Raw genomic sequence first — 20,048 nt, forward strand, 5'->3', positions numbered from 1 at the left:
GACTCCGGAGGCAGTGGACGGGTACCGACGGGCCAAGCGGTGTGCAGCTTTAGCGGTCGCGGAGGCAAAAATTCGGACATGAGAAGAGTTCGGGGAAGCCATGGAAAACGACTTCCGGACGGCTTCGAAGCGATTCTGGACCACCATACGGCGCCTCAGGAAGGGGAAGCAGTGCACTATTAACACCGTGTATGGTGCGGATGGTGTTCTGCTGACTTTGACTGCGGATGTTGTGGATCGGTGGAGGGAATACTTCGAAGACCTCCTCAATCCCACCAACACGTCTTTCTTTGAGGAAGCGGTGCCTGGGGAATCTGTAGTGGACTCTCCTATTTCTGGGGCTGAGGTCGCTGAGGTAGTTAAAAAGCTCCTCGGCGGCAAGCCCCCAGGGGTGGATGAGATCCGCCCGGAGTTCCTCAAGGCTCTGGATGCTGTGGGGCTGTCTTGGTTGACAAGACTCTGCAGCATCGCGTGGACATCGGGGGCGGTACCTCTGGATTGGCAGACCGGGGTGGTGGTCCCTCTCTTTAAGAAGGGGGACCGGAGGGTGTGTTCCAACTATCGTGGGATCACACTCCTCAGCCTTCCCGGTAAGGTTTATTCAGGTGTACTGGAGAGGAGGCTTCGCCGGATAGTCGAACCTCGGATTCAGGAGGAACAGTGTGGTTTTCGTCCTGGTCGTGGAACTGTGGACCAGCTCTATACTCTCGGCAGGGTTCTTGAGGGTGCATGGCAGTTTGCCCAACCAGTCTACATGTGCTTTGTGGACTTGGAGAAGGCATTCGACCGTGTCCCTCGGGAAGTCCTGTGGGGAGTGCTCAGAGAGTATGGGGTATCGGAATGTCTTATTGTGGCAGTCCGCTCCCTGTATGATCAGTGTCAGAGCTTGGTCCGCATTGCTGGCAGTAAGTCGGACACGTTTCCAGTGAGGGTTGGACTCCGCCAAGGCTGTCCTTTGTCACCGATTCTGTTCATAACTTTTATGGACAGAATTTCTAGGCGCAGCCAAGGCGTTGAGGGGTTCCGGTTTGGTGGCCACGGGATTAGGTCTCTGCTTTTTGCAGATGATGTAGTCCTGATGGCTTCATCTGGCCGGGATCTTCAGCTCTCACTGGATCGGTTCGCAGCCGAGTGTGAAGCGACCGGAATGAGAATTAGCACCTCCAAGTCCGAGTCCATGGTTCTCGCCCGGAAAAGGGTGGAGTGCCATCTCCGGGTTGGGGAGGAGACCCTGCCCCAAGTGGAGGAGTTCAAGTACCTAGGAGTCTTGTTCACGAGTGGGGGAAGAGTGGATCGTGAGATCGACAGGCGGATCGGTGCGGCGTCTTCAGTAATGCGGACGTTGTATCGATCCGTTGTGGTGAAGAAGGAGCTGAGCCGGAAGGCAAAGCTCTCAATTTACCGGTCGATCTACGTTCCCATCCTCACCTATGGTCATGAGGTTTGGGTCATGACCGAAAGGATAAGATCACGGGTACAAGCGGCCGAAATGAGTTTCCTCCGCCGGGTGGCGGGGCTCTCCCTTAGAGATAGGGTGAGAAGCTCTGCCATCCGGGAGGAGCTCAACGTAAAGCCGCTGCTCCTCTACATCGAGAGGAGCCAGATGAAGTGGTTCGGGCATCTGGTCAGGATGCCACCCGAACGCCTCCCTAGGGATGTGTTTAGGGCACGTCCAGCTGGTAGGAGGCCACGGGGAAGACCCAGGACACGTTGGGAAGACTATGTCTCCCGGCTGGCCTGGGAACGCCTCGGGATCCCCCGGGAAGAGCTGGACGAAGTGGCTGGAGATAGGGAAGTCTGGGCTTCCCTGCTTAGGCTGCTGCCCCCGCGACCCGACCTCGGATAAGCGGAAGATGATGGATGGATGGATGGATGGAGGACTGTGATTTTACCCTATCTACTTTAGTTGCCAGATAGTGCACCCACCCACTTTACCCTATCTACTTTAGTTGCCAGATAGTGCACCCACCCACTTTACCCTATCTACTTTAGCTGCCAGATAGTGCACCCGCCCACTTTACCCTATCTACTTTAGCTGCCAGATAGTACGCCCACCCACTTTACCCTATCTACTTTAGCTGCCAGATAGTGCACCTGCCCACTTTACCCTATCTACTTTAGCTGCCAGATAGTACGCCCACCCACTTTACCCTATCTACTTTAGCTGCCAGATAGTGCACCCACCCACTTTACTCTATCTACTTTACCTGCCAGATAGTGCACCCACCCACTTTACCCTATCTACTTTAGCTGCCAGATAGTGCACCCACCCACTTTACCCTATCTACTTTAGCTGCAGATAGTGCACCCAACCACTTTACCCTATCTACTTAGCTGCCAGATAGTGTACCCACCCACTTTACCCTATCTACTTTAGTTGCCAGATAGTGCACCCACCCACTTTACCCTATCTACTTTAGTTGCCAGATAGTGCACCCACCCACTTTACCCTATCTACTTTAGCTGCAGATAGTGCACCCAACCACTTTACCCTATCTACTTAGCTGCCAGATAGTGTACCCACCCACTTTACCCTATCTACTTTAGTTGCCAGATAGTGCACCCACCCACTTTACCCTATCTACTTTAGTTGCCAGATAGTGCACCCACCCACTTTACCCTATCTACTTTAGCTGCCAGATAGTGCACCCGCCCACTTTACCCTATCTACTTTAGCTGCCAGATAGTACGCCCACCCACTTTACCCTATCTACTTTAGCTGCCAGATAGTGCACCCACCCACTTTACTCTATCTACTTTAGCTGCCAGATAGTGCACCCACCCACTTTACCCTATCTACTTTAGCTGCCAGATAGTGCACCCACCCACTTTACCCTATCTACTTTAGCTGCCAGATAGTGCACCCACCCACTTTACCCTATCTACTTTAGCTGCCACATAGGGTAAAGTGGGTGGGTGCACTATCTACTTCAGCTGCCAGATAGTGCACCCCCCTTCCCCCATTTTACCCTATCTGGCGGGTAGATAGTGCACCCACCCACTTTACCCTATCTACTTTAGCTGCCAGATAGTGCACCCACCCACTTTACCCTATCTACTTTAGCTGCCAGATAGTGCACCCACCCACTTTACCCTATCTACTTTAGCTGCCAGATGGGGTAAAGTGGGTGGGTGCACTACCTACTTTAGCTGCCAGATAATGCACCCCCCACACACCCCTATTTTACCCTATCTGGCGGGTAAAGTAGATAGTGCACCCACCCACTTTACCCTATCTACTTTAACTGCCAGATATCGCACCCACCCAATTTACCCTATCTACTTTAGCTGCCAGATAGTGCACCCACCCACTTTACCCTATATATTTTAGCTGCCAAATAGGGTCAAGTGGGTGGGTGCACTATCTGGCAACTAAAGTAGATAGTGCACCCACCCAGATCCGTCTCCCATTCAAAATGGGAGACAGATATTTTACTATGAAGCCACACTATTTGGCTTGGCATCGTTTTGCTGAAATAAGCAGGGGCGTCCATGGTAACGTTGCTTAGATGGCAACTTTTGTTGCTCCAAAACCTGTATGTACCTTCAGAGATGCGTGAGTTACCCATGCCTTGGGCACTAATACACCCCCCTACCATCACAGATGCTGACTTTTCAACTTTGCGCCTAGAACAATCCGGATGGTTCTTTTCCTCTGTCTTCCGGAGGATACGACGTCCACAGTTTCCAAAAATAATTTCAAATGTGGACTCGTCAGCCCCACAGAACACTTTTCCCACTTTGCATCAGTCCATCTTAGATGAGCTCGGGCCCAGAGAAGCCGGCAGAGTTTCTGGGTGTTGTTGATAAACGGCTTTGGCTTTGCATAGTAGAGTTTTAACTTGCACTTACAGATGTGGCGACCAACTGTAGTTACTGACAGTGGTTTTCGGATGTATTCCTGAGCCCATGCGGTGATATCCTTTACACACTGATGTCGATTTTTTGATGCGGTATCTCCTGAGGGATCGAAGGTACTATCATCGCTTACGTGCAGTGATTTCTCCAGATTCTCTGAACCTTTTGATGATATTACGAACCGTAGACGGTGAAATCCTTAAATTCCTTGCTGGTGAAGAATTGTTGTTCTTAAAGGACAAAGTGGTGACACTCGCCCCGTCCTTGTTTGTGAATGACCGAGCTTTGACACCCAATCACAGCACCCATCTGTTCCCAATTAACCTGTTCCACCTGCGGGATGTTCCAAATAAGTTTTTGATTAGCAGTCCTCAACTTTCTCAATATTTTTTGCCACTTGTGCCAGCTTTTTTGAAACATGTTGCAGGCATCAAATCCCAAATTTGCCAAAAAAATAACAAAGTTTTCCAAATATCTTGTCTTTGCAGTCTATTCAATGGAATATAAGTAAGTAATATTAAAGACCAAACTGGGGCCACAAACTGTTAGTTGTTATTTATTGAATGCGTGATAAAAAAAAAAAAAAAAAAAAGTGGAAAAGGTGTCCCAGGTGTCCAAAGTGCACTTTCACACAACAAAAAGAAGCCGTGCTGACAGTAAAGAACTCGGACACGTTCGCGTGCGGCGATCCCAACACCTTGTGTTTTCTCTCTACAAAGCAACACAATAAAAAAAGGAAAAAAAACATAATCTCCCGGACCATCTGGAGATTTGAGCGGCGTGAAAACGAGACAAGCCGTAATTATTGGCCGACAATGTCAACAAGATGATGGATGTCCTTTCTCCCGCGCTTATTGGAGCGCGGATGAATTCCGGCGGAGACAATTGTTGCACTTAAATGGAGAAGTGATTCATTTATTGACTTGTGTCCGCAGTGGCGTGCACACCTCCGCCAAGTCTTCCATCAATGATCCACTGAACGGATGATTGAGTGAATGAAAAAATGACAGCTCAGAAAAATAGACCTGTAAATAAAACAGTATTAAATGCTTACATGCAGAGGTGGGTTACATTTACTTGAGTAACTTTTGGGATAAATTGTACTTCTACGAGTAGTTTTTATGCAACATACTTTTACTTTTACTTGAGTGTATTTATAGAGAAGAAACGCTACTTTTACTCTGTTCCATTTATCTACATTCAGCTCGCTATTCGCTACTTTTTTTGTATCGATCTGTTAATGTTTGTTTTGGTTAATGACTGAGCTTCAAAGTAGTGTAATTTTTCCGTTCGGGCTCCAGTACTCTGGAATGCCCTCCCGGTAACAGTTCGAGATGCTACCTCAGTAGAAGCATTTAAGTCTCACCTTAAAACTCATCTGTATACTCTAGCCTTTAAATAGACCTCCTTTTTAGACCAGTTGATCTGCCGCTTCTTTTCTTTCTCCTATGTCCCCCCCTCCCTTGTGGAGGGGGTCCGGTCCGATGACCATGGATGAAGTACTGGCTGTCCAGAGTCGAGACCCAGGATGGACCGCTCGTCGGGACCCAGGATGGACCGCTCGCCTGTATCGGTTGGGGACATCTCTACGCTGCTGATCCGCTTGAGATGGTTTCCTGTGGACGGGACTCTCGCTGCTGTCTTGGATCCGCTTGAACTGAACTCTCGCGGCTGTGTTGGAGCCACTATGGATTGAACTTTCACAGTATCATGTTAGACCCGCTCGACATCCATTGCTTTCGGTCCCCTAGAGAGGGGGGGTTGCCCACATCTGAGGTCCTCTCCAAGGTTTCTCATAGTCAGCATTGTCACTGGCGTCCCACTGGATGTGAATTCTCCCTGCCCACTGGGTGTGAGTTTTCCTTGCCCTTTTGTGGGTTCTTCCGAGGATGTTGTAGTCGTAATGATTTGTGCAGTCCTTTGAGACATTTGTGATTTGGGGCTATATAAATAAACATTGATTGATTGATCTACGCATGCCTGCGTGTCACCAATCACATTTAGTCACAGGTGACGTTGAACCAATCAAACAGAGCCAGGCGGTCACATGACCCGTCTTAAACAAGTTGAACAACTTATTGGGGTGTTTCTATTTAGTGGTCAATTGTAGGGAATATGTACTGTACTGTGCAATCTACTAATAAAAGTTTCAATCAATCAATCAAAAGTGTAAAGGGAAAAAGACACTTTTTATTTCAACCGTACTTCCTGTTAAAAGGCTAAAGACTGATCGCACAGTTCCCGTTTTCACAATAAAAGTGCCGCTCCATCGCGCCTGCGCTAACAAAATAATAGTCTTCAAAAGCCAGCGCAAACAAGCTACGGAGTTTGCCGCCAATGTATTTCTTGTAAAGTGTACAAACCCGAATATGGAAGCTGGAAAAATAAGATGCCAAAAAAACAACGACTTTCATGTGGTACTAGAATATAGGAACTTTTTTTCTCACCTATTTGAAAATGTAAAGGTCATCAGCACTTTACTGTCTGATTCCAATCAATGCAAGTCATCAGAATCAGGTAATACACCAACTTATATTCTTGTCTTCATGAAAGATAGGAATCTATATGTTAAACATGCATGTATACTCATTAAAACACCTTTAACATGTCAACAAAAACGGCAAAATAAATAAATATAAATTATATACTGTATATATAAATGTATGTATATATATACATATGTATATATATATATGATATGTGTGTGTATATATGAAGTAGATCACCTTGACTTGATCATTTATTAAGTAATTGATAAACGTTGAAAAACTTATTGGGGTGTTTCTATTTAGTGGTCAATTGTAGGGAATATGTACTGTACTGTGCAATCTACTAATAAAAGTTTCAATCAATCAATCAAAAGTGTAAAGGGAAAAAGACACTTTTTATTTCAACCGTACTTCCCGTTAAAAGGCTAAAGACTGATCGCACAGTTCCCGTTTTCACAATAAAAGTGCCGCTCCATCGCGCCTGCGCTAACAAAATAATAGTCTTCAAAAGCCAGCGCAAACAAGCTACGGAGTTTGCCGCCAATGTATTTCTTGTAAAGTGTGTAAAAACTAATATGGAAGCTGGAAAAATAAGATGCCAAAAAAACAACGACTTTCATGTGGTACTAGAATATAGGAACTTTTTTTCTCACCTATTTGAAAATGTAAAGGTCATCAGCACTTTACTGTCTGATTCCAATCAATGCAAGTCATCAGAATCAGGTAATACACCAACTTATATTCTTGTCTTCATGAAAGATAGGAATCTATATGTTAAACATGCATGTATACTCATTAAAACACCTTTAACATGTCAACAAAAACGGCAAAATAAATAAATATAAATTATATACTGTATATATAAATGTATGTATATATATACATATGTATATATATATATGATATGTGTGTGTATAAATGATATGTGTGTGTATAAATGAGGTAGATCACCTTGACTTGGTCATTTATTAAGTAATTGATAAACGTTGAAAAACTTATTGGGGTGTTTCTATTTAGTGGTCAATTGTACGGAATATGTACTGTACTGTGCAATCTACTAATACAAGTTTCAATCAATCAATCAATCAAATCAATGAATGCCTACTGAGGCTATGGTACTGTTAAGTTATTGCGGCTCAATGTGCCATTTTTTATTTTATTTTAATGTACTATTATTTAATATATATCATTGTTTTAGTTGCTTAAGTGATATTCTTGCCTCTGAATTTGCTCATTGATATTTTTATGTTTCTGTGCATTATTTGTTGCCGTAATCATTAAACAAACAGGTTACTCCTCAGTTACTCAGTACTTGAGTAGTTTTTTTCACAACATACTTTTTTACTTTTACTCAAGTAAATATTTGGGTGACTACTCCTTACTTTTACTTGAGTAATAAATCTCTAAAGTAACAGTACTCTTACTTGAGTACAATTCCAATCAATCAATCAATCAATGTTTATTTATATAGCCCCAAATCACAAATGTCTCAAAGGACTGCACAAATCATTACGACTACAACATCCTCGGAAGAACCCACAAAATGGCAAGGAAAACTCACACCCAGTGGGCAGGGAGAATTCACATCCAGTGGGACGCCAGTGACAATGCTGACTATGAGAAACCTTGGAGAGGACCTCAGATGTGGGCAACCCCCCCCCCCCCCCCCCCTCTAGGGGACCGAAAGCAATGGATGTCGAGCGGGTCTAACATGATACTGTGAAAGTTCAATCCATAGTGGCTCCAACACAGCCGTGAGAGTTCAGTTCAAAGCGGATCCAAGACAGCAGCGAGAGTCCCGTCCACAGGAAACCATCTCAAGCGGAGGCGGATCAGCAGCGTAGAGATGTCCCCAACCGATACAGGCGAGCGGTCCATCCTGGGTCCCGACGAGCGGTCCATCCTGGGTCTCGAATCTGGACAGCCAGTACTTCATCCATGGTCATCGGACCGGACCCCCTCCACAAGGGAGGGGGGGACATAGAAGAAAGAAAAGAAGCGGCAGATCAACTGGTCTAAAAAGGAGGTCTATTTAAAGGCTAGAGTATACAGATGAGTTTTAAGGTGAGACTTAAATGCTTCTACTGAGGTAGCATCTCAAACTGTTACCGGGAGGGCATTCCAGAGTACTGGAGCCCGAACGGAAAACGCTCTATAGCCCACAGACTTTTTTTGGGCTTTGGGAATCACTAATAAGACGGAGTCCTTTGAACGCAGATTTTTTGCCGGGACATATGGTACAATACAATCGGCAAGATAGGCTGGAGCTAGACCGTGTAGTATTTTATACGTAAGTAGTAAAACCTTAAAGTCACATCTTAAGTGCACAGGAAGCCAGTGCAGGTGAGCCAGTACAGGCGTAATGTGATCAAACTTTCTTGTTCTTGTCAAAAGTCTAGCAGCCGCATTTTGTACCAACTGTAATCTTTTAATGCTAGACATGGGGAGACCCGAAAATAATACGTTACAGTACAGGCCGTTTTAGTAACGCTTTTAATGTGTGACTCAAAGGAGAGAGTTGGGTCGAAGATAACACCCAGATTCTTTACCGAGTCACCTTGTTTTATTATTTGGTTGTCAAATGTTAAAGTTGTATTATTAAATAGAGGTCGGTGTCTAGCAGGACCGATAATCAGCATTTCCGTTTTTTTGGCGTTAAGTTGCAAAAAGTTAGCGGACATCCATTTCTGGCTTCTCTACCCACCTCTGCTTACATGGCATTATCAGACAGAACTGTATACTTAATTTCAGGGTAATGAGAAACACCCAAAATAACCTAACTTGACTTACTGTATTTTTCGGACCATAGCGTGCACGGCCGATGAATTGTGTTAAATGCAAATATAAACGAAATACAATGATTTGCAAATCATTTTCAACCCATATTCAGTTGAATGCGCTACAAAAACAACATATTTGATGTTAAAACTCATAAACTTTATTTATTTTTGCAAATATTCATCCATCCATCCATCCATTTTCTACCGCTTATTCCCTTTTGGGGTCGCGGGGGGCGCTGGCGCCTATCTCAGCTACAATCGGGCGGAAGGTGGGGTACACCTAGAATTTCATGGCTGCAACACGTGCCAAAGTAGTTGGGAAAAGGCATGTTCACCACTGTGTCACATCACCTTTTCTTTTAACTGGCTTATTAGTGATTCCTAAAGCCCAAAAGAAGTCTGCGGGCTATAGAGAGTTTTCCGTTCGGGCTCCAGTACTCTGGAATGCCCTCCCAAAACAGTTCGAGATGCTACCTCAGTAGAAACATTTAAGTCTCACCTTAAAACTCGTTTGTATACTCTAGCCTTTAAATAGACCTCCTTTTTAGACCAGTTCATCTGCTGCTTCTTTTCTTTTTCTCCTCTGTCCCCCCCTCCCTTGTGGAGGGGGTCCGGTCCGATGGCCATGGATGAAGTACTGGCTGTCCAGAGTCAGGACCCAGGATGGACCGCTCGCCTGTGTATCGGTTGGGGACATCTCTACGCTGCTGATCCGCCTCCGCTTGGGATGGTTTCCTGTGGACGGGACTCTCGCTGCTGTGTTGGATCCACTATGGATTGAACTTTCACAGTTTCATGTTAGACCCGCTCGACATCCATTGTTTTCGGTCCCCTAGAGGGGGGCGGTTGCTCACATATGAGGTCCTCCCCAAGGTTTCTCATAGTCATCATTGTCACCGACGTCCCACTGGGTGTGAGTTTTCTTTACCCTTATGTGGGTTCTTCCGAGGATGTCGTAGTCGTAGTGGTTTGTACAGTCCTTTGAGACATTTGTGATTTAGGGCTATATAAATAAACATTGATTGATTGATTAACAACACTCAATAAACGTTTGGGAACTGAGGAAACTAATTGTTGAAGCTTTGAAAGTGGAATTCTTTCCCATTCTTGTTTTTTGTAGAGATTCAGTCGTTCAACAGTCCGGGGTCTTCGCTGTCGTATTTTACGCTTCATAATGCGCCACACATTTTCCATTGTAGACAGGTCTGGACTGCAGGCGGACCAGGAAGGTACCCGCACTCTTTTTTTTAACGAAGCCACGCTGTTGTAACACGTGCTGAATGTGGCTTGGCATTGTCTTGCTGAAATAAGCAGGGGCGTCCATAAAAAAGACGGCGCTTACATGGCAGCATATGTTGTTCCAAAACCTGTATGTACCTTTCAGTATTAATGGTGCCTTCACAGATGTGTAAGTTACCCATGCCTTGGGCACTAATGCACCCCCATACCATCACAGATGCTGGCTTTTGAACTTTGCGTCGATAACAGTCTGGCCGGTGCGAGTTCCCCTTTGGTCCGGATGACACGATGTCGAATATTTCCAAGAACAATTTGAAATGTGGACTCGTCAGACCACAGAACATTTTTCCACTTTGCATCAGTCCATCTTAGATGATCTTGGGCCCAGAGAAGCCGGCAACATTTCTGGATGTTGTTGATAAATGGCTTTCGCTTTGCACAGTAGAGCTTTAACTTGCACTTACAGATGTAGCGACGAACTGTATTTGGTGAGAGTGGTTTTCTGAAGTGTTCCTGAGCCCATGTGGTGATATCCTTTAGAGATTGATGTCGGTTTTTGATAAAAAGATCACGGTCATTCAATGTTGGTTTCTGGCCATGCCGCTTACGAGGAGTGATTTCTCCAGATTCTCTGAACCTTTTGATGATATTATGGACCGTAGATGTTGAAATCCCTTTGAGAAACGTTGTTCTTAAACCGTTTGACTATTTGCTCCCGCAGTTGTGGACAAAGGGGTGTACCTCGCCCCATCCTTTCTTGTGAAAGACTGAGCATTTTTTGGGAAGCTGCTTTTATACCCAATCATGGCACCCACCTATTCCCAATTAGCCTGCACACCTGTGGGATGTTCCAAATAAGTGTTTGACGAGCATTCCTCAACTTTATCAGTATTTATTGCCACCTTTCCCAACTTCTTTGTCACGTGTTGCTGGCATCAAATTGTAAAGTCAATGATTATTTGCAACAAAAAATAATGTTTTATCAGTTTGAACATCAAATATGTTGTCTTTGTAGCATATTCAACTGAATATGGGTTGAAAAGGATTTGCAAATCATTGTATTCCGTTTATATTTACATCTAACACAATTTCCCAACTCAAATGGAAATGAGGTTTGTATAAAAGGTGCACCGGATTATAAGGCGCATTGCCGGATGAATGGTCAATTTTTTTACTTTTTCATATATACAGCGCACTGGATTATAGGGCGCACCGCCGATAAATTTAGGAATATCACCATCTACGGTCTGTAATATCATCAAAAGGTTCAGGGAATCTGGAAAAATCACTGCACGTAAGCGGCAATGCCTGTGACCTTTGAGCCCTCAGGCTGTACTGCATCAAAAAGTGACACCGGTGTGTAAAGGATATCACCACATGGGCTCAAGAACACTTCAGAAAATAAATAAATAAATGGGTTGTACATCTATAGCGCTTTTCTACCTTCAAGGTACTCAAAGCGCTTTGACACTACTTCCACATTTACCCATTCACACACACATTCACACACTGATGGAGGGAGCTGCCATGCAAGGCGCTAACCAGCACCCATCAGGAGCAAGGGTGAAGTGTCTTGCTCAAGGACACAACGGACCTGACGAGGTTGGTACTAGGTGGGGATTGAACCAGGGACCCTCGGGTTGCGCACGGCCACTCTCCCACTGTGCCACGCCGCCTCAGCAACTACAGTTTGTCGCCACATTTGTAAGTGCAAGTTAAAACTCTACTATGCAAAGCCAAAGCCATTTATCAACAACACCCAGAAATCCCGCTGGATTCGCTGGGCCCGGGCTCATTTAAAATGGACTGATGCAAAGTGGAAAAGTGTTCTGTGGTCTGCCGAGTCCACATTTCAAATGGTTTTTGGAAACTGTGGATGGAAGAAAGAGGAAAAGAACCATCCGGATTGTTCTAGGCCCAAAGTTGAAAAGCCGGCATCTGTGATGGTATGGGGGTGTATTAGTGCCCAAGGCATGGGTAACTTGCACATCTGTGAAGGCACCATTAATGCTGAAAGGTACATACAGGTTTTTGGAGCCATCCAAGCGACGCTACCATGGACGCCCCTGCTTATTTCAGAAGTTGAAAATGATTCACAAATCATTGTATTCTGCTTTTTTATTACTATTCAACTTCACGGGTTTTGCAGTATGTGGGATGTATTTATGTACTCAACATTTTAGTTTTCTGCTGGGCACAGAGAATCGTTTCATTTGCGTCGTCACCAGAATTGAAGAAGCAATTAGCGACTCCCCCGCGGACAAAAACTAATTGCACAGGTCTTCACGTTCCTCGTTGGAAGGTGGGATGAGGACGCAGTAAAAGATGTCATCATTCTCACTCCTTTGTGGCAGTTTGGGATCCAAAGCATAGCAGCACATCCACGCGTGCTCACTTGAAAGAAGCCCGACTAAAAGAGAGGCAGCAGCTTGGAACCGATGGCTTGTGTTTTCTCCGAGACGTGACACAAATCACGATCTTATCTCCTCCGCCTCGGACCGCCGGGCCATTCAGTGAGGATAAGCTTGCTCGTATGTTTAAAAAAAAAACAGTCTTAAAACGGTCTGAAAGGATGGAGGGAAACAATGAGGCTTGGTTCAGTAGTGTATCTTATTTGATACACAACAGTACTTCTAAATCATGTCAAGGCAGAGCTTCTTCAGACTTTTACTTCAACAGAAATTAACTCAGAAATCACACGAGTCAAAAGAGTGGATCATTAATGATCCACTGCGAAAACATTACATCAGTCAAAGATCCTCTATATAACAGGAGTATTCTGTTGTTTGTATTCATCTACTGCAAAAATACCACAGTCCACACAGGAATGTCCTGCATTTTTCAAAGATCTACTGCAAACACTACAGTAGTCAAAGATCCTCTATATGACAGGAGTGCTCTGCTGTTTTCAATGACCTACTGAACAAAGAATAAAATAGTCAAAGATCCTCTATATGACAGGAATGTCCTGCTTTTTTCAAAGATCTACTGCAAAAACTACAGTAGTCACAATTCCTCTATTTGACCAAAGTGTTCTGCCGTTTTTATTTATCTACTGAAAAAAAACAAAAAAATAGCCAAAGATCCTCTATATAACAAGAGTATTCCGCTGTTTTCAATGATCTACTGAAAAAACACTACAGTAGTCAAAGATCCTCAATATGACAGGAGTGTTCTGTTGTTTTCAATGATCTACTGAAAAAAACAATACAATAGTCAAATATTCTCTATATGACAGAAGTGCTCTACCATTTTCAATGATCTACTGAAAAAACAATAACATATTGAAAAGATCCTCTATATGATAGGAGTGTTCGGCTGTTTCCAACGATCAACTAGTAAAACACTACAGTAGTCAAAGATCCTCTATATAACAAGAGTAGTCTGTTGTTTTTATACACTGACTGCAAAAACACCACAGTAGTCAAAGATCCTCTATATGACAGGAAAGTTCTGCTGTTTTCAATGATTTACTGCAAAAAAACATTAGAGTAGTCAAAGATCCTATATATAACAGGAGTGTTCAACTGTTTTCAATTATCTGAAAAAAAAACCACTACAATAGTTAAAGATCCTCTATATGACAGGAGAATTATGTTGTTTTCAATTATCTACTGAAAAAAAATCCACAATAGTCAAAGATCCTCTAAATGACAGGAGTGTTCTGCTGTTTTCAATGACCTACTGAACAAAGAATAAAATAGTCAAAGATCCTCAATATGACAGGATTGTTCTGCTTTTTTTGAAGATCTACTGCAAAACCTACAGTAGTCAAAGATCCTCTATATGACAGGAGTGTTCTGCTGTTTTCAATGACCTACTGAACAAAGAATAAAATAGTCAAAGATCCTCTATATGACAGGAATGTTCTGCTTTTTTCAAAGATCCACTGCAAAAACTACAGTAGTCAAAGATCCTCTATTTGACCAAAGTGTTCTGCTGTTTTTATTTATCTACTGAAAAAAACAAAAATAGCCAAAGATCCTCTATATGACAAGAGTATTCCGCTGTTTTCAATGATCTACAGAAAAAAACAATAAAATAGTCAAAGATTCTCTATATGACAGAAGTACTCTACCATTTTCAATGATTTACTGAAAAAACAATAACATATTGAAAAGATCCTCTATATGACAGGAGTGTTCGGCTGTTTCCAACGATCAACTAGTAAAACACTACAGTAGTCAAAGATCCTCTACATGACAGGAGTGTCCTGCGATTTTCAATGATCTACTGCAAACAAGCAATAGAGTAATCAAAGATCCTCTTTATGACAGGAGTGTTCTACTGTTTTCAAATATCTGAGTTGTCTGCTGTTTTCAATAATCTACTGAAGAAACCAACAATAGTCAAAGATCCTCTATATGACAGGAAGGTTATGTTGTTTTCAATGATCTACTGAAAAAAACAATAAAACAGTCAAAGACCTTCTATAAGACAGGAGTATTCTGTTGTTTTCAACACTACAGAAGTCAAAGATCCTCTTTATGACAGGAGTGTTTTGCTATTATCAAAGTTCTACTGAAAAAAAACAATACAATAGTCAAAGATCTTCTATATGACAGGAGTGTTCTGCTGTTTTCAATTATCTACTGAAAAAACACTACAGTAGTCAAAGATCCTGTATATGCCAGGAGTGTTCTGTTGTTTTCAATGATCTTCTGAAAAAACAATAAAATAGTCAAAGATCCTCTATGTGACAGGAGTGTTCTGCTGTTTTCAATGATTTACTGCCAAAACACCTCAGTAGTCAAAGATCCTCTTTATGACAGGTGTGTTTTGCTATCTTGAAAGTTCTATTGAAAAAAAAATACGATAGTCAAAGATCTTCTGTATGACAGGAGTGTTCTGCTGCTTTCAATGATCTACTGAAAAAATACTACAGTAGTCAAAGATCCTCTATATGACAGGAAAGTTCTGCTGTTTTCAATGATCTACTGCAAAAAAGCATTAGAGTAGTCAAAGATCCTATATATAACAGGAGTGTTCTACTGTTTTCAATTATCTGGAAAAAAAACAAAAACACTACAATAGTTAAAGAACCTCTATGTGACAGGAGAATTATTGTTTTCAATTATCTACTGAAAAAAAATCCATAATAGTCAAAGATCCTCTATACGACAGGAATATTCTGCTGTTTTCAATGATCTACTGAAAAAACACTGCAGTAGTCAAAGATCCTCTAAATGACAGGAGTGTTCTGCTGTTTTCAATGATCTACTGAAGAAACCCACAATAGTCAAAGATCCTCTATACGACAGGAGTATTCTGCTGTTTTCAATGATCTACTGAAAAAACACTGCAGTAGTCAAAGATCCTTTATATGACAGGAGTGTTCTGCTGTTTTCAATGGTCTACCGTAAAAACAATAAAATAGTCAAAGATCCTCTATATAACAAGAATGATCTGTGGTTTCCAATTATCTACTGAAAAAAACACAACAGTAGTCAAAGATCCTCTATATGACAGGAGTGTCCTGCTGTTTTCCATGATCTACTGAAAAACACAACAGTAGTCAAAGATCCTATATATGACAAGAGTGTTCTGTTGTTTTCAATGATATACTGAAAAAAACACTACAGTAGTCAAAGATCCTCTATATAACAGGAGTGTTCTGCTGTTTTCCATGATCTACTGAAAAACACAACAGTAGTCAAAGATCCTATATATGACAAGAGTGTTCTGTTGTTTTCAATGATATACTGAAAAAAACACTACAGTAGTCAAAGATCCTCTATATAACAGGAGTGTTCTGCTGTTTTCCATGATCTACTGAAAAACACTACAGTAGTCAAAGATCCTCTATATGACAAAATTGATCTGTAGTTTTCAATTATATACTGAAAAAAAACACTACAGTAGTCAAATATCCTATATATGACCGGAGTGTTCTGCTGTTTTCAATTATTTACTGCAAACAAGCTTTAGAGTAGTCAAAGATCCTCTATAGTGTTCTACTGTTTTCATTATCTGAAAACACTACAATAGTTAAATATCCTCTATGTGACAAGAGGATCATGTTGTTTTCAATGATCTACTGAGAAAAAAAAAAAAAAAAAAAATAATCAAAGATCCTCTATATGACAGTTTAAAACATGTTAAGAACCCATGTTCTATATGACAGCGGCACTCTTTTTTTTTAATGAACCACTGCAAATACAAGACAGTAATCAAAGATCCTCTATGTCACAGGAGTAAACTGCTGTTTTTGTTCCAAAGATCGTTTATTTTACTCTTTGTGAGTCAGATTTGTACTCTGACGTTTAGTTTGTCCTAACCTGTTGTCTATCTTAGAAAAAAATAGACAAATAAAAATATGGTATATGTATTTTTGTTATTAATATAATTATTATTATTAATAATATTAATAGGCTTTACAGTTTTTGCATTCAGGCTTTTTAAGAAAAATAATAATTTAGCGACATCTTGTGGTTGACTCTAAACATTACAAACGATTAGTTATAGGTTTGTATTATTCTTCGTGCGGTGTCGGGTGGGTCACTAACTAAAATGTCCACTAGATGGCAGCACTCGCACGTTTACAGCTACTGTTCCTTGCTCCGACGTTCATACCGGATGTTGTGTTTTGGAGAGATTATGAGGCTGCGACCAGTTCTTTTGTATTCTCGTTATCGTTATTGTCAGTATCTGAAATATTTTAGGAATAATTTCACATAATTTACAAAAGATTTTGATTTTTTATACTTTTTGTCATTATTTTTAATACGGAGTAGATTCTTATACTGGCTATCTTTATCGTCATTATGATCATTATTACAATTGTTATTTTTAGTTGTTTTTTTTTTTAATTGTGTGTGGAGACACAGATAAATTGAATGTGATGCCTGCCTATATGAAATTCAATGGATTACAAGATACATGTTGACTTAAATAAGTACAAATAAATATTCAAATAAAAAACATTTAATATATATATATATATATATATATATTAATTCCATGGATTTTATTTGAATTTTTATTCACATATATATACACATACACATTTTACAGTATATATGCACAGTACACACATAACATATATACACACATTTATACAGCACACACGTGTATATACATACACACATATATACACAGTACACACATATATACATACATATGTATACGCATTTACATATTTACATATATACATATCTATATATGTATGTGTATATATACATACAAATATATGTGTATATATATATATATATATAAATACATATATGTATGTATATTTTATTTATATATACATATATATACATACAATATATATATACATACAATATATATATACACACATATATACACAGTAAGCATATAATATACGTATACATACACATAGACATATTTATACAAATATACACACAGCACACACATATAAACATGTATACACACATATATATACACGTGTATGCACACACACATACATATATATACGTATATATAGATATATATATATATATATCTATATATACATATATATAGATATATATATATATATATATATATATATATACAGTACACACATATATTCACTTCACAGTACACACACATATATACACATTTATATGCACACACCCAGACACACACACACATATATATATACAGTATATATATATATCTACATATATATATATATACACTGTATATATATGTATATATACCCACTTATAAACACATATACACAGTACACACATATACACATTAAAACATATGTATAAAAACCTATGTAAAAAATGATATATATATATATATATATATATATATATTTATATATATATATAAAATAAATGTTAAACTGTGCACCAATGGCGTGTCAATGGCTCTTTAAATAAAGTGACATATGACAACATTTTATATTGTTTGCATCCATCCTCCCTCTAAGCTCCTCCCCCTCATCCTCATCACCCGCCCTCCCTTTCCTCCTCCTCCTCCTCCTCCTGCTGTTGCTTTGAGCTAACATCCTCTCTCCTCCGCATCCTGCGCTATTGTCGGCCGGGCGGTGTAAGAAAAAAAAAATGGAGCTTGTGAAGCCGATGGAGGACTAGGGGCGACATCAGAGAGGGGGCTGCAGGTAAGACCCCGGACGCAGTACTAAGACGCATGACTAGGACGCGATGGTAAGATGCAGGGCGAGGACACAGTGCTAGGATGCAAGGCTAGGATGCAGTGGTTAGGAGGCAATGTTTGCATCAAGGACAAAATGCGGTTTTATTTTGGAACGGCGTGAGGCTGCGTGTCTTAACCTGAAAGGATGGCGCCGTGCTCTGGTGCACGCAAGGAGGGCAGAACGCGCCGCTCGTGTCGTCCGCCTCACCTCCTCCGTACGCAAACCTGACTGCTGTCGCCGCAACAGCAAAAGTCGTGACGGAGTCTCTGCAGCACTTTGACCTTGCAGCATTTCTGCCTCTCAGCAGGAAATACAAGCATGTGACCACAAGTACTATGTCTGCAAGTCTGTCAATCATAGAGCCGTAGTACGCATAGTGTCATTGTGTTAACAAGCAAGGGAGTGACTTTGGCCTGAAAAGTGCTCAAATCGACTTGATAACGTGAAGAATGTGAAATATTACTTGCCAAAATATATTCTCATAGGGAGAAATGTCACGTAGGAGAGGCTGAACGAATGAAAGTGAAGTCATCTGATGTGTTGTTTGTCAACAGGAGGGAGTGGACTGTTGCTCCCATGACAATTTGTCTCAATTACCTCTTCCTGCACATGCATCTTTATCCAGACCTTCACTAATACGTCTTATCGTGATCATTTTAAGCATGGGTGGCACGTTATTTAAAAAAAAAACACATCACAACCTTTTCTTTTTTCTCTGCAAACTCATCGCGGACTTCATGAGAGCCAACAAAACATAATAAACCCTCACTTACTGTACAATATCTGCTGTAAGTAGGATGCAGACTGCTAGGATGTTCATATTTCCCATTTAGATGACAAAGAAAAGCGTCTTTTTGTTTTATTCTGGCCATTTTTGGGTCCGAAATGGCCGTCAAAGTATACCAACTTGTAGGATTACCTACTCAGGGTCCTTCTGTCCAGGTGAGATGCATGATTTATGATCTAGAATCAACTTAAAGCGAGCAAGGAAAGGAGGAAAACTTTGTTAATGCCGGTCGGCGGGGTTAGGGTCATGGAGCTCTGTGCACGTACGCCATGGTGTCTGGCGTAGGCGGGAGCTTCAAGACAAAGCGCTGACCTTCATGACAGAAATTTTTAGAAGCTCAAAAATAACTCCTACAAAATCCACAATGTGGCGCAATAAATTCAAAAACCCATCACAAGGTTGTTTTTTTCCCTGCATCAATGATTATTACTCACTGCACACTTCATAAGAGCCAACAAACATGGTAAAACATCACTTACTGTACAATGTCTGCTGTCATTAGGATGCCGACTGCGAGGATATTCATATACAGTGTTCCCATTTGGTGAAGAATAATCCTCGCAAAAAAAAGTGTCTTTTTGTGTTATTCTGGCCATTTTCGGGTCCAAAAAGGCCGTGAAAGTGTACCAACTTGTTGGATTACCTACTCAGGCTTCTTCTGTCCAGGTGAGACGCATGATTTATGATCTAGAATCAACTTAAAGCGAGCAAGGAAAGGAGGAAAACTTTGTTAATGCTGGTCGGCGAGGTTAGGGTCATGGAGCTCTGTGCACGTACGCCATGGT

General features: G+C 41.4%; 1 protein-coding gene across 3 annotated transcripts in view; it reads left to right on the forward strand.

The window, feature by feature from the left end:
* The first annotated feature begins 18,309 nt into the window (after window positions 1-18,309).
* Window positions 18,310-20,048, forward strand: part of snphb (syntaphilin b) — a 46,586-nt gene continuing 44,847 nt past the window's right edge. For all 3 annotated transcript variants that reach the window (XM_061902719.1, XM_061902720.1, XM_061902721.1), the window contains exon 1: window positions 18,310-18,440. The gene's annotated coding sequence lies outside the window, so the exon portion shown is untranslated. The remainder of the gene's footprint in view (window positions 18,441-20,048) is intronic.

Source organism: Nerophis ophidion, linkage group LG06 (assembly GCF_033978795.1).
Source record: "Nerophis ophidion isolate RoL-2023_Sa linkage group LG06, RoL_Noph_v1.0, whole genome shotgun sequence".
Classification (NCBI taxonomy): Eukaryota; Metazoa; Chordata; class Actinopteri; order Syngnathiformes; family Syngnathidae; genus Nerophis; species Nerophis ophidion.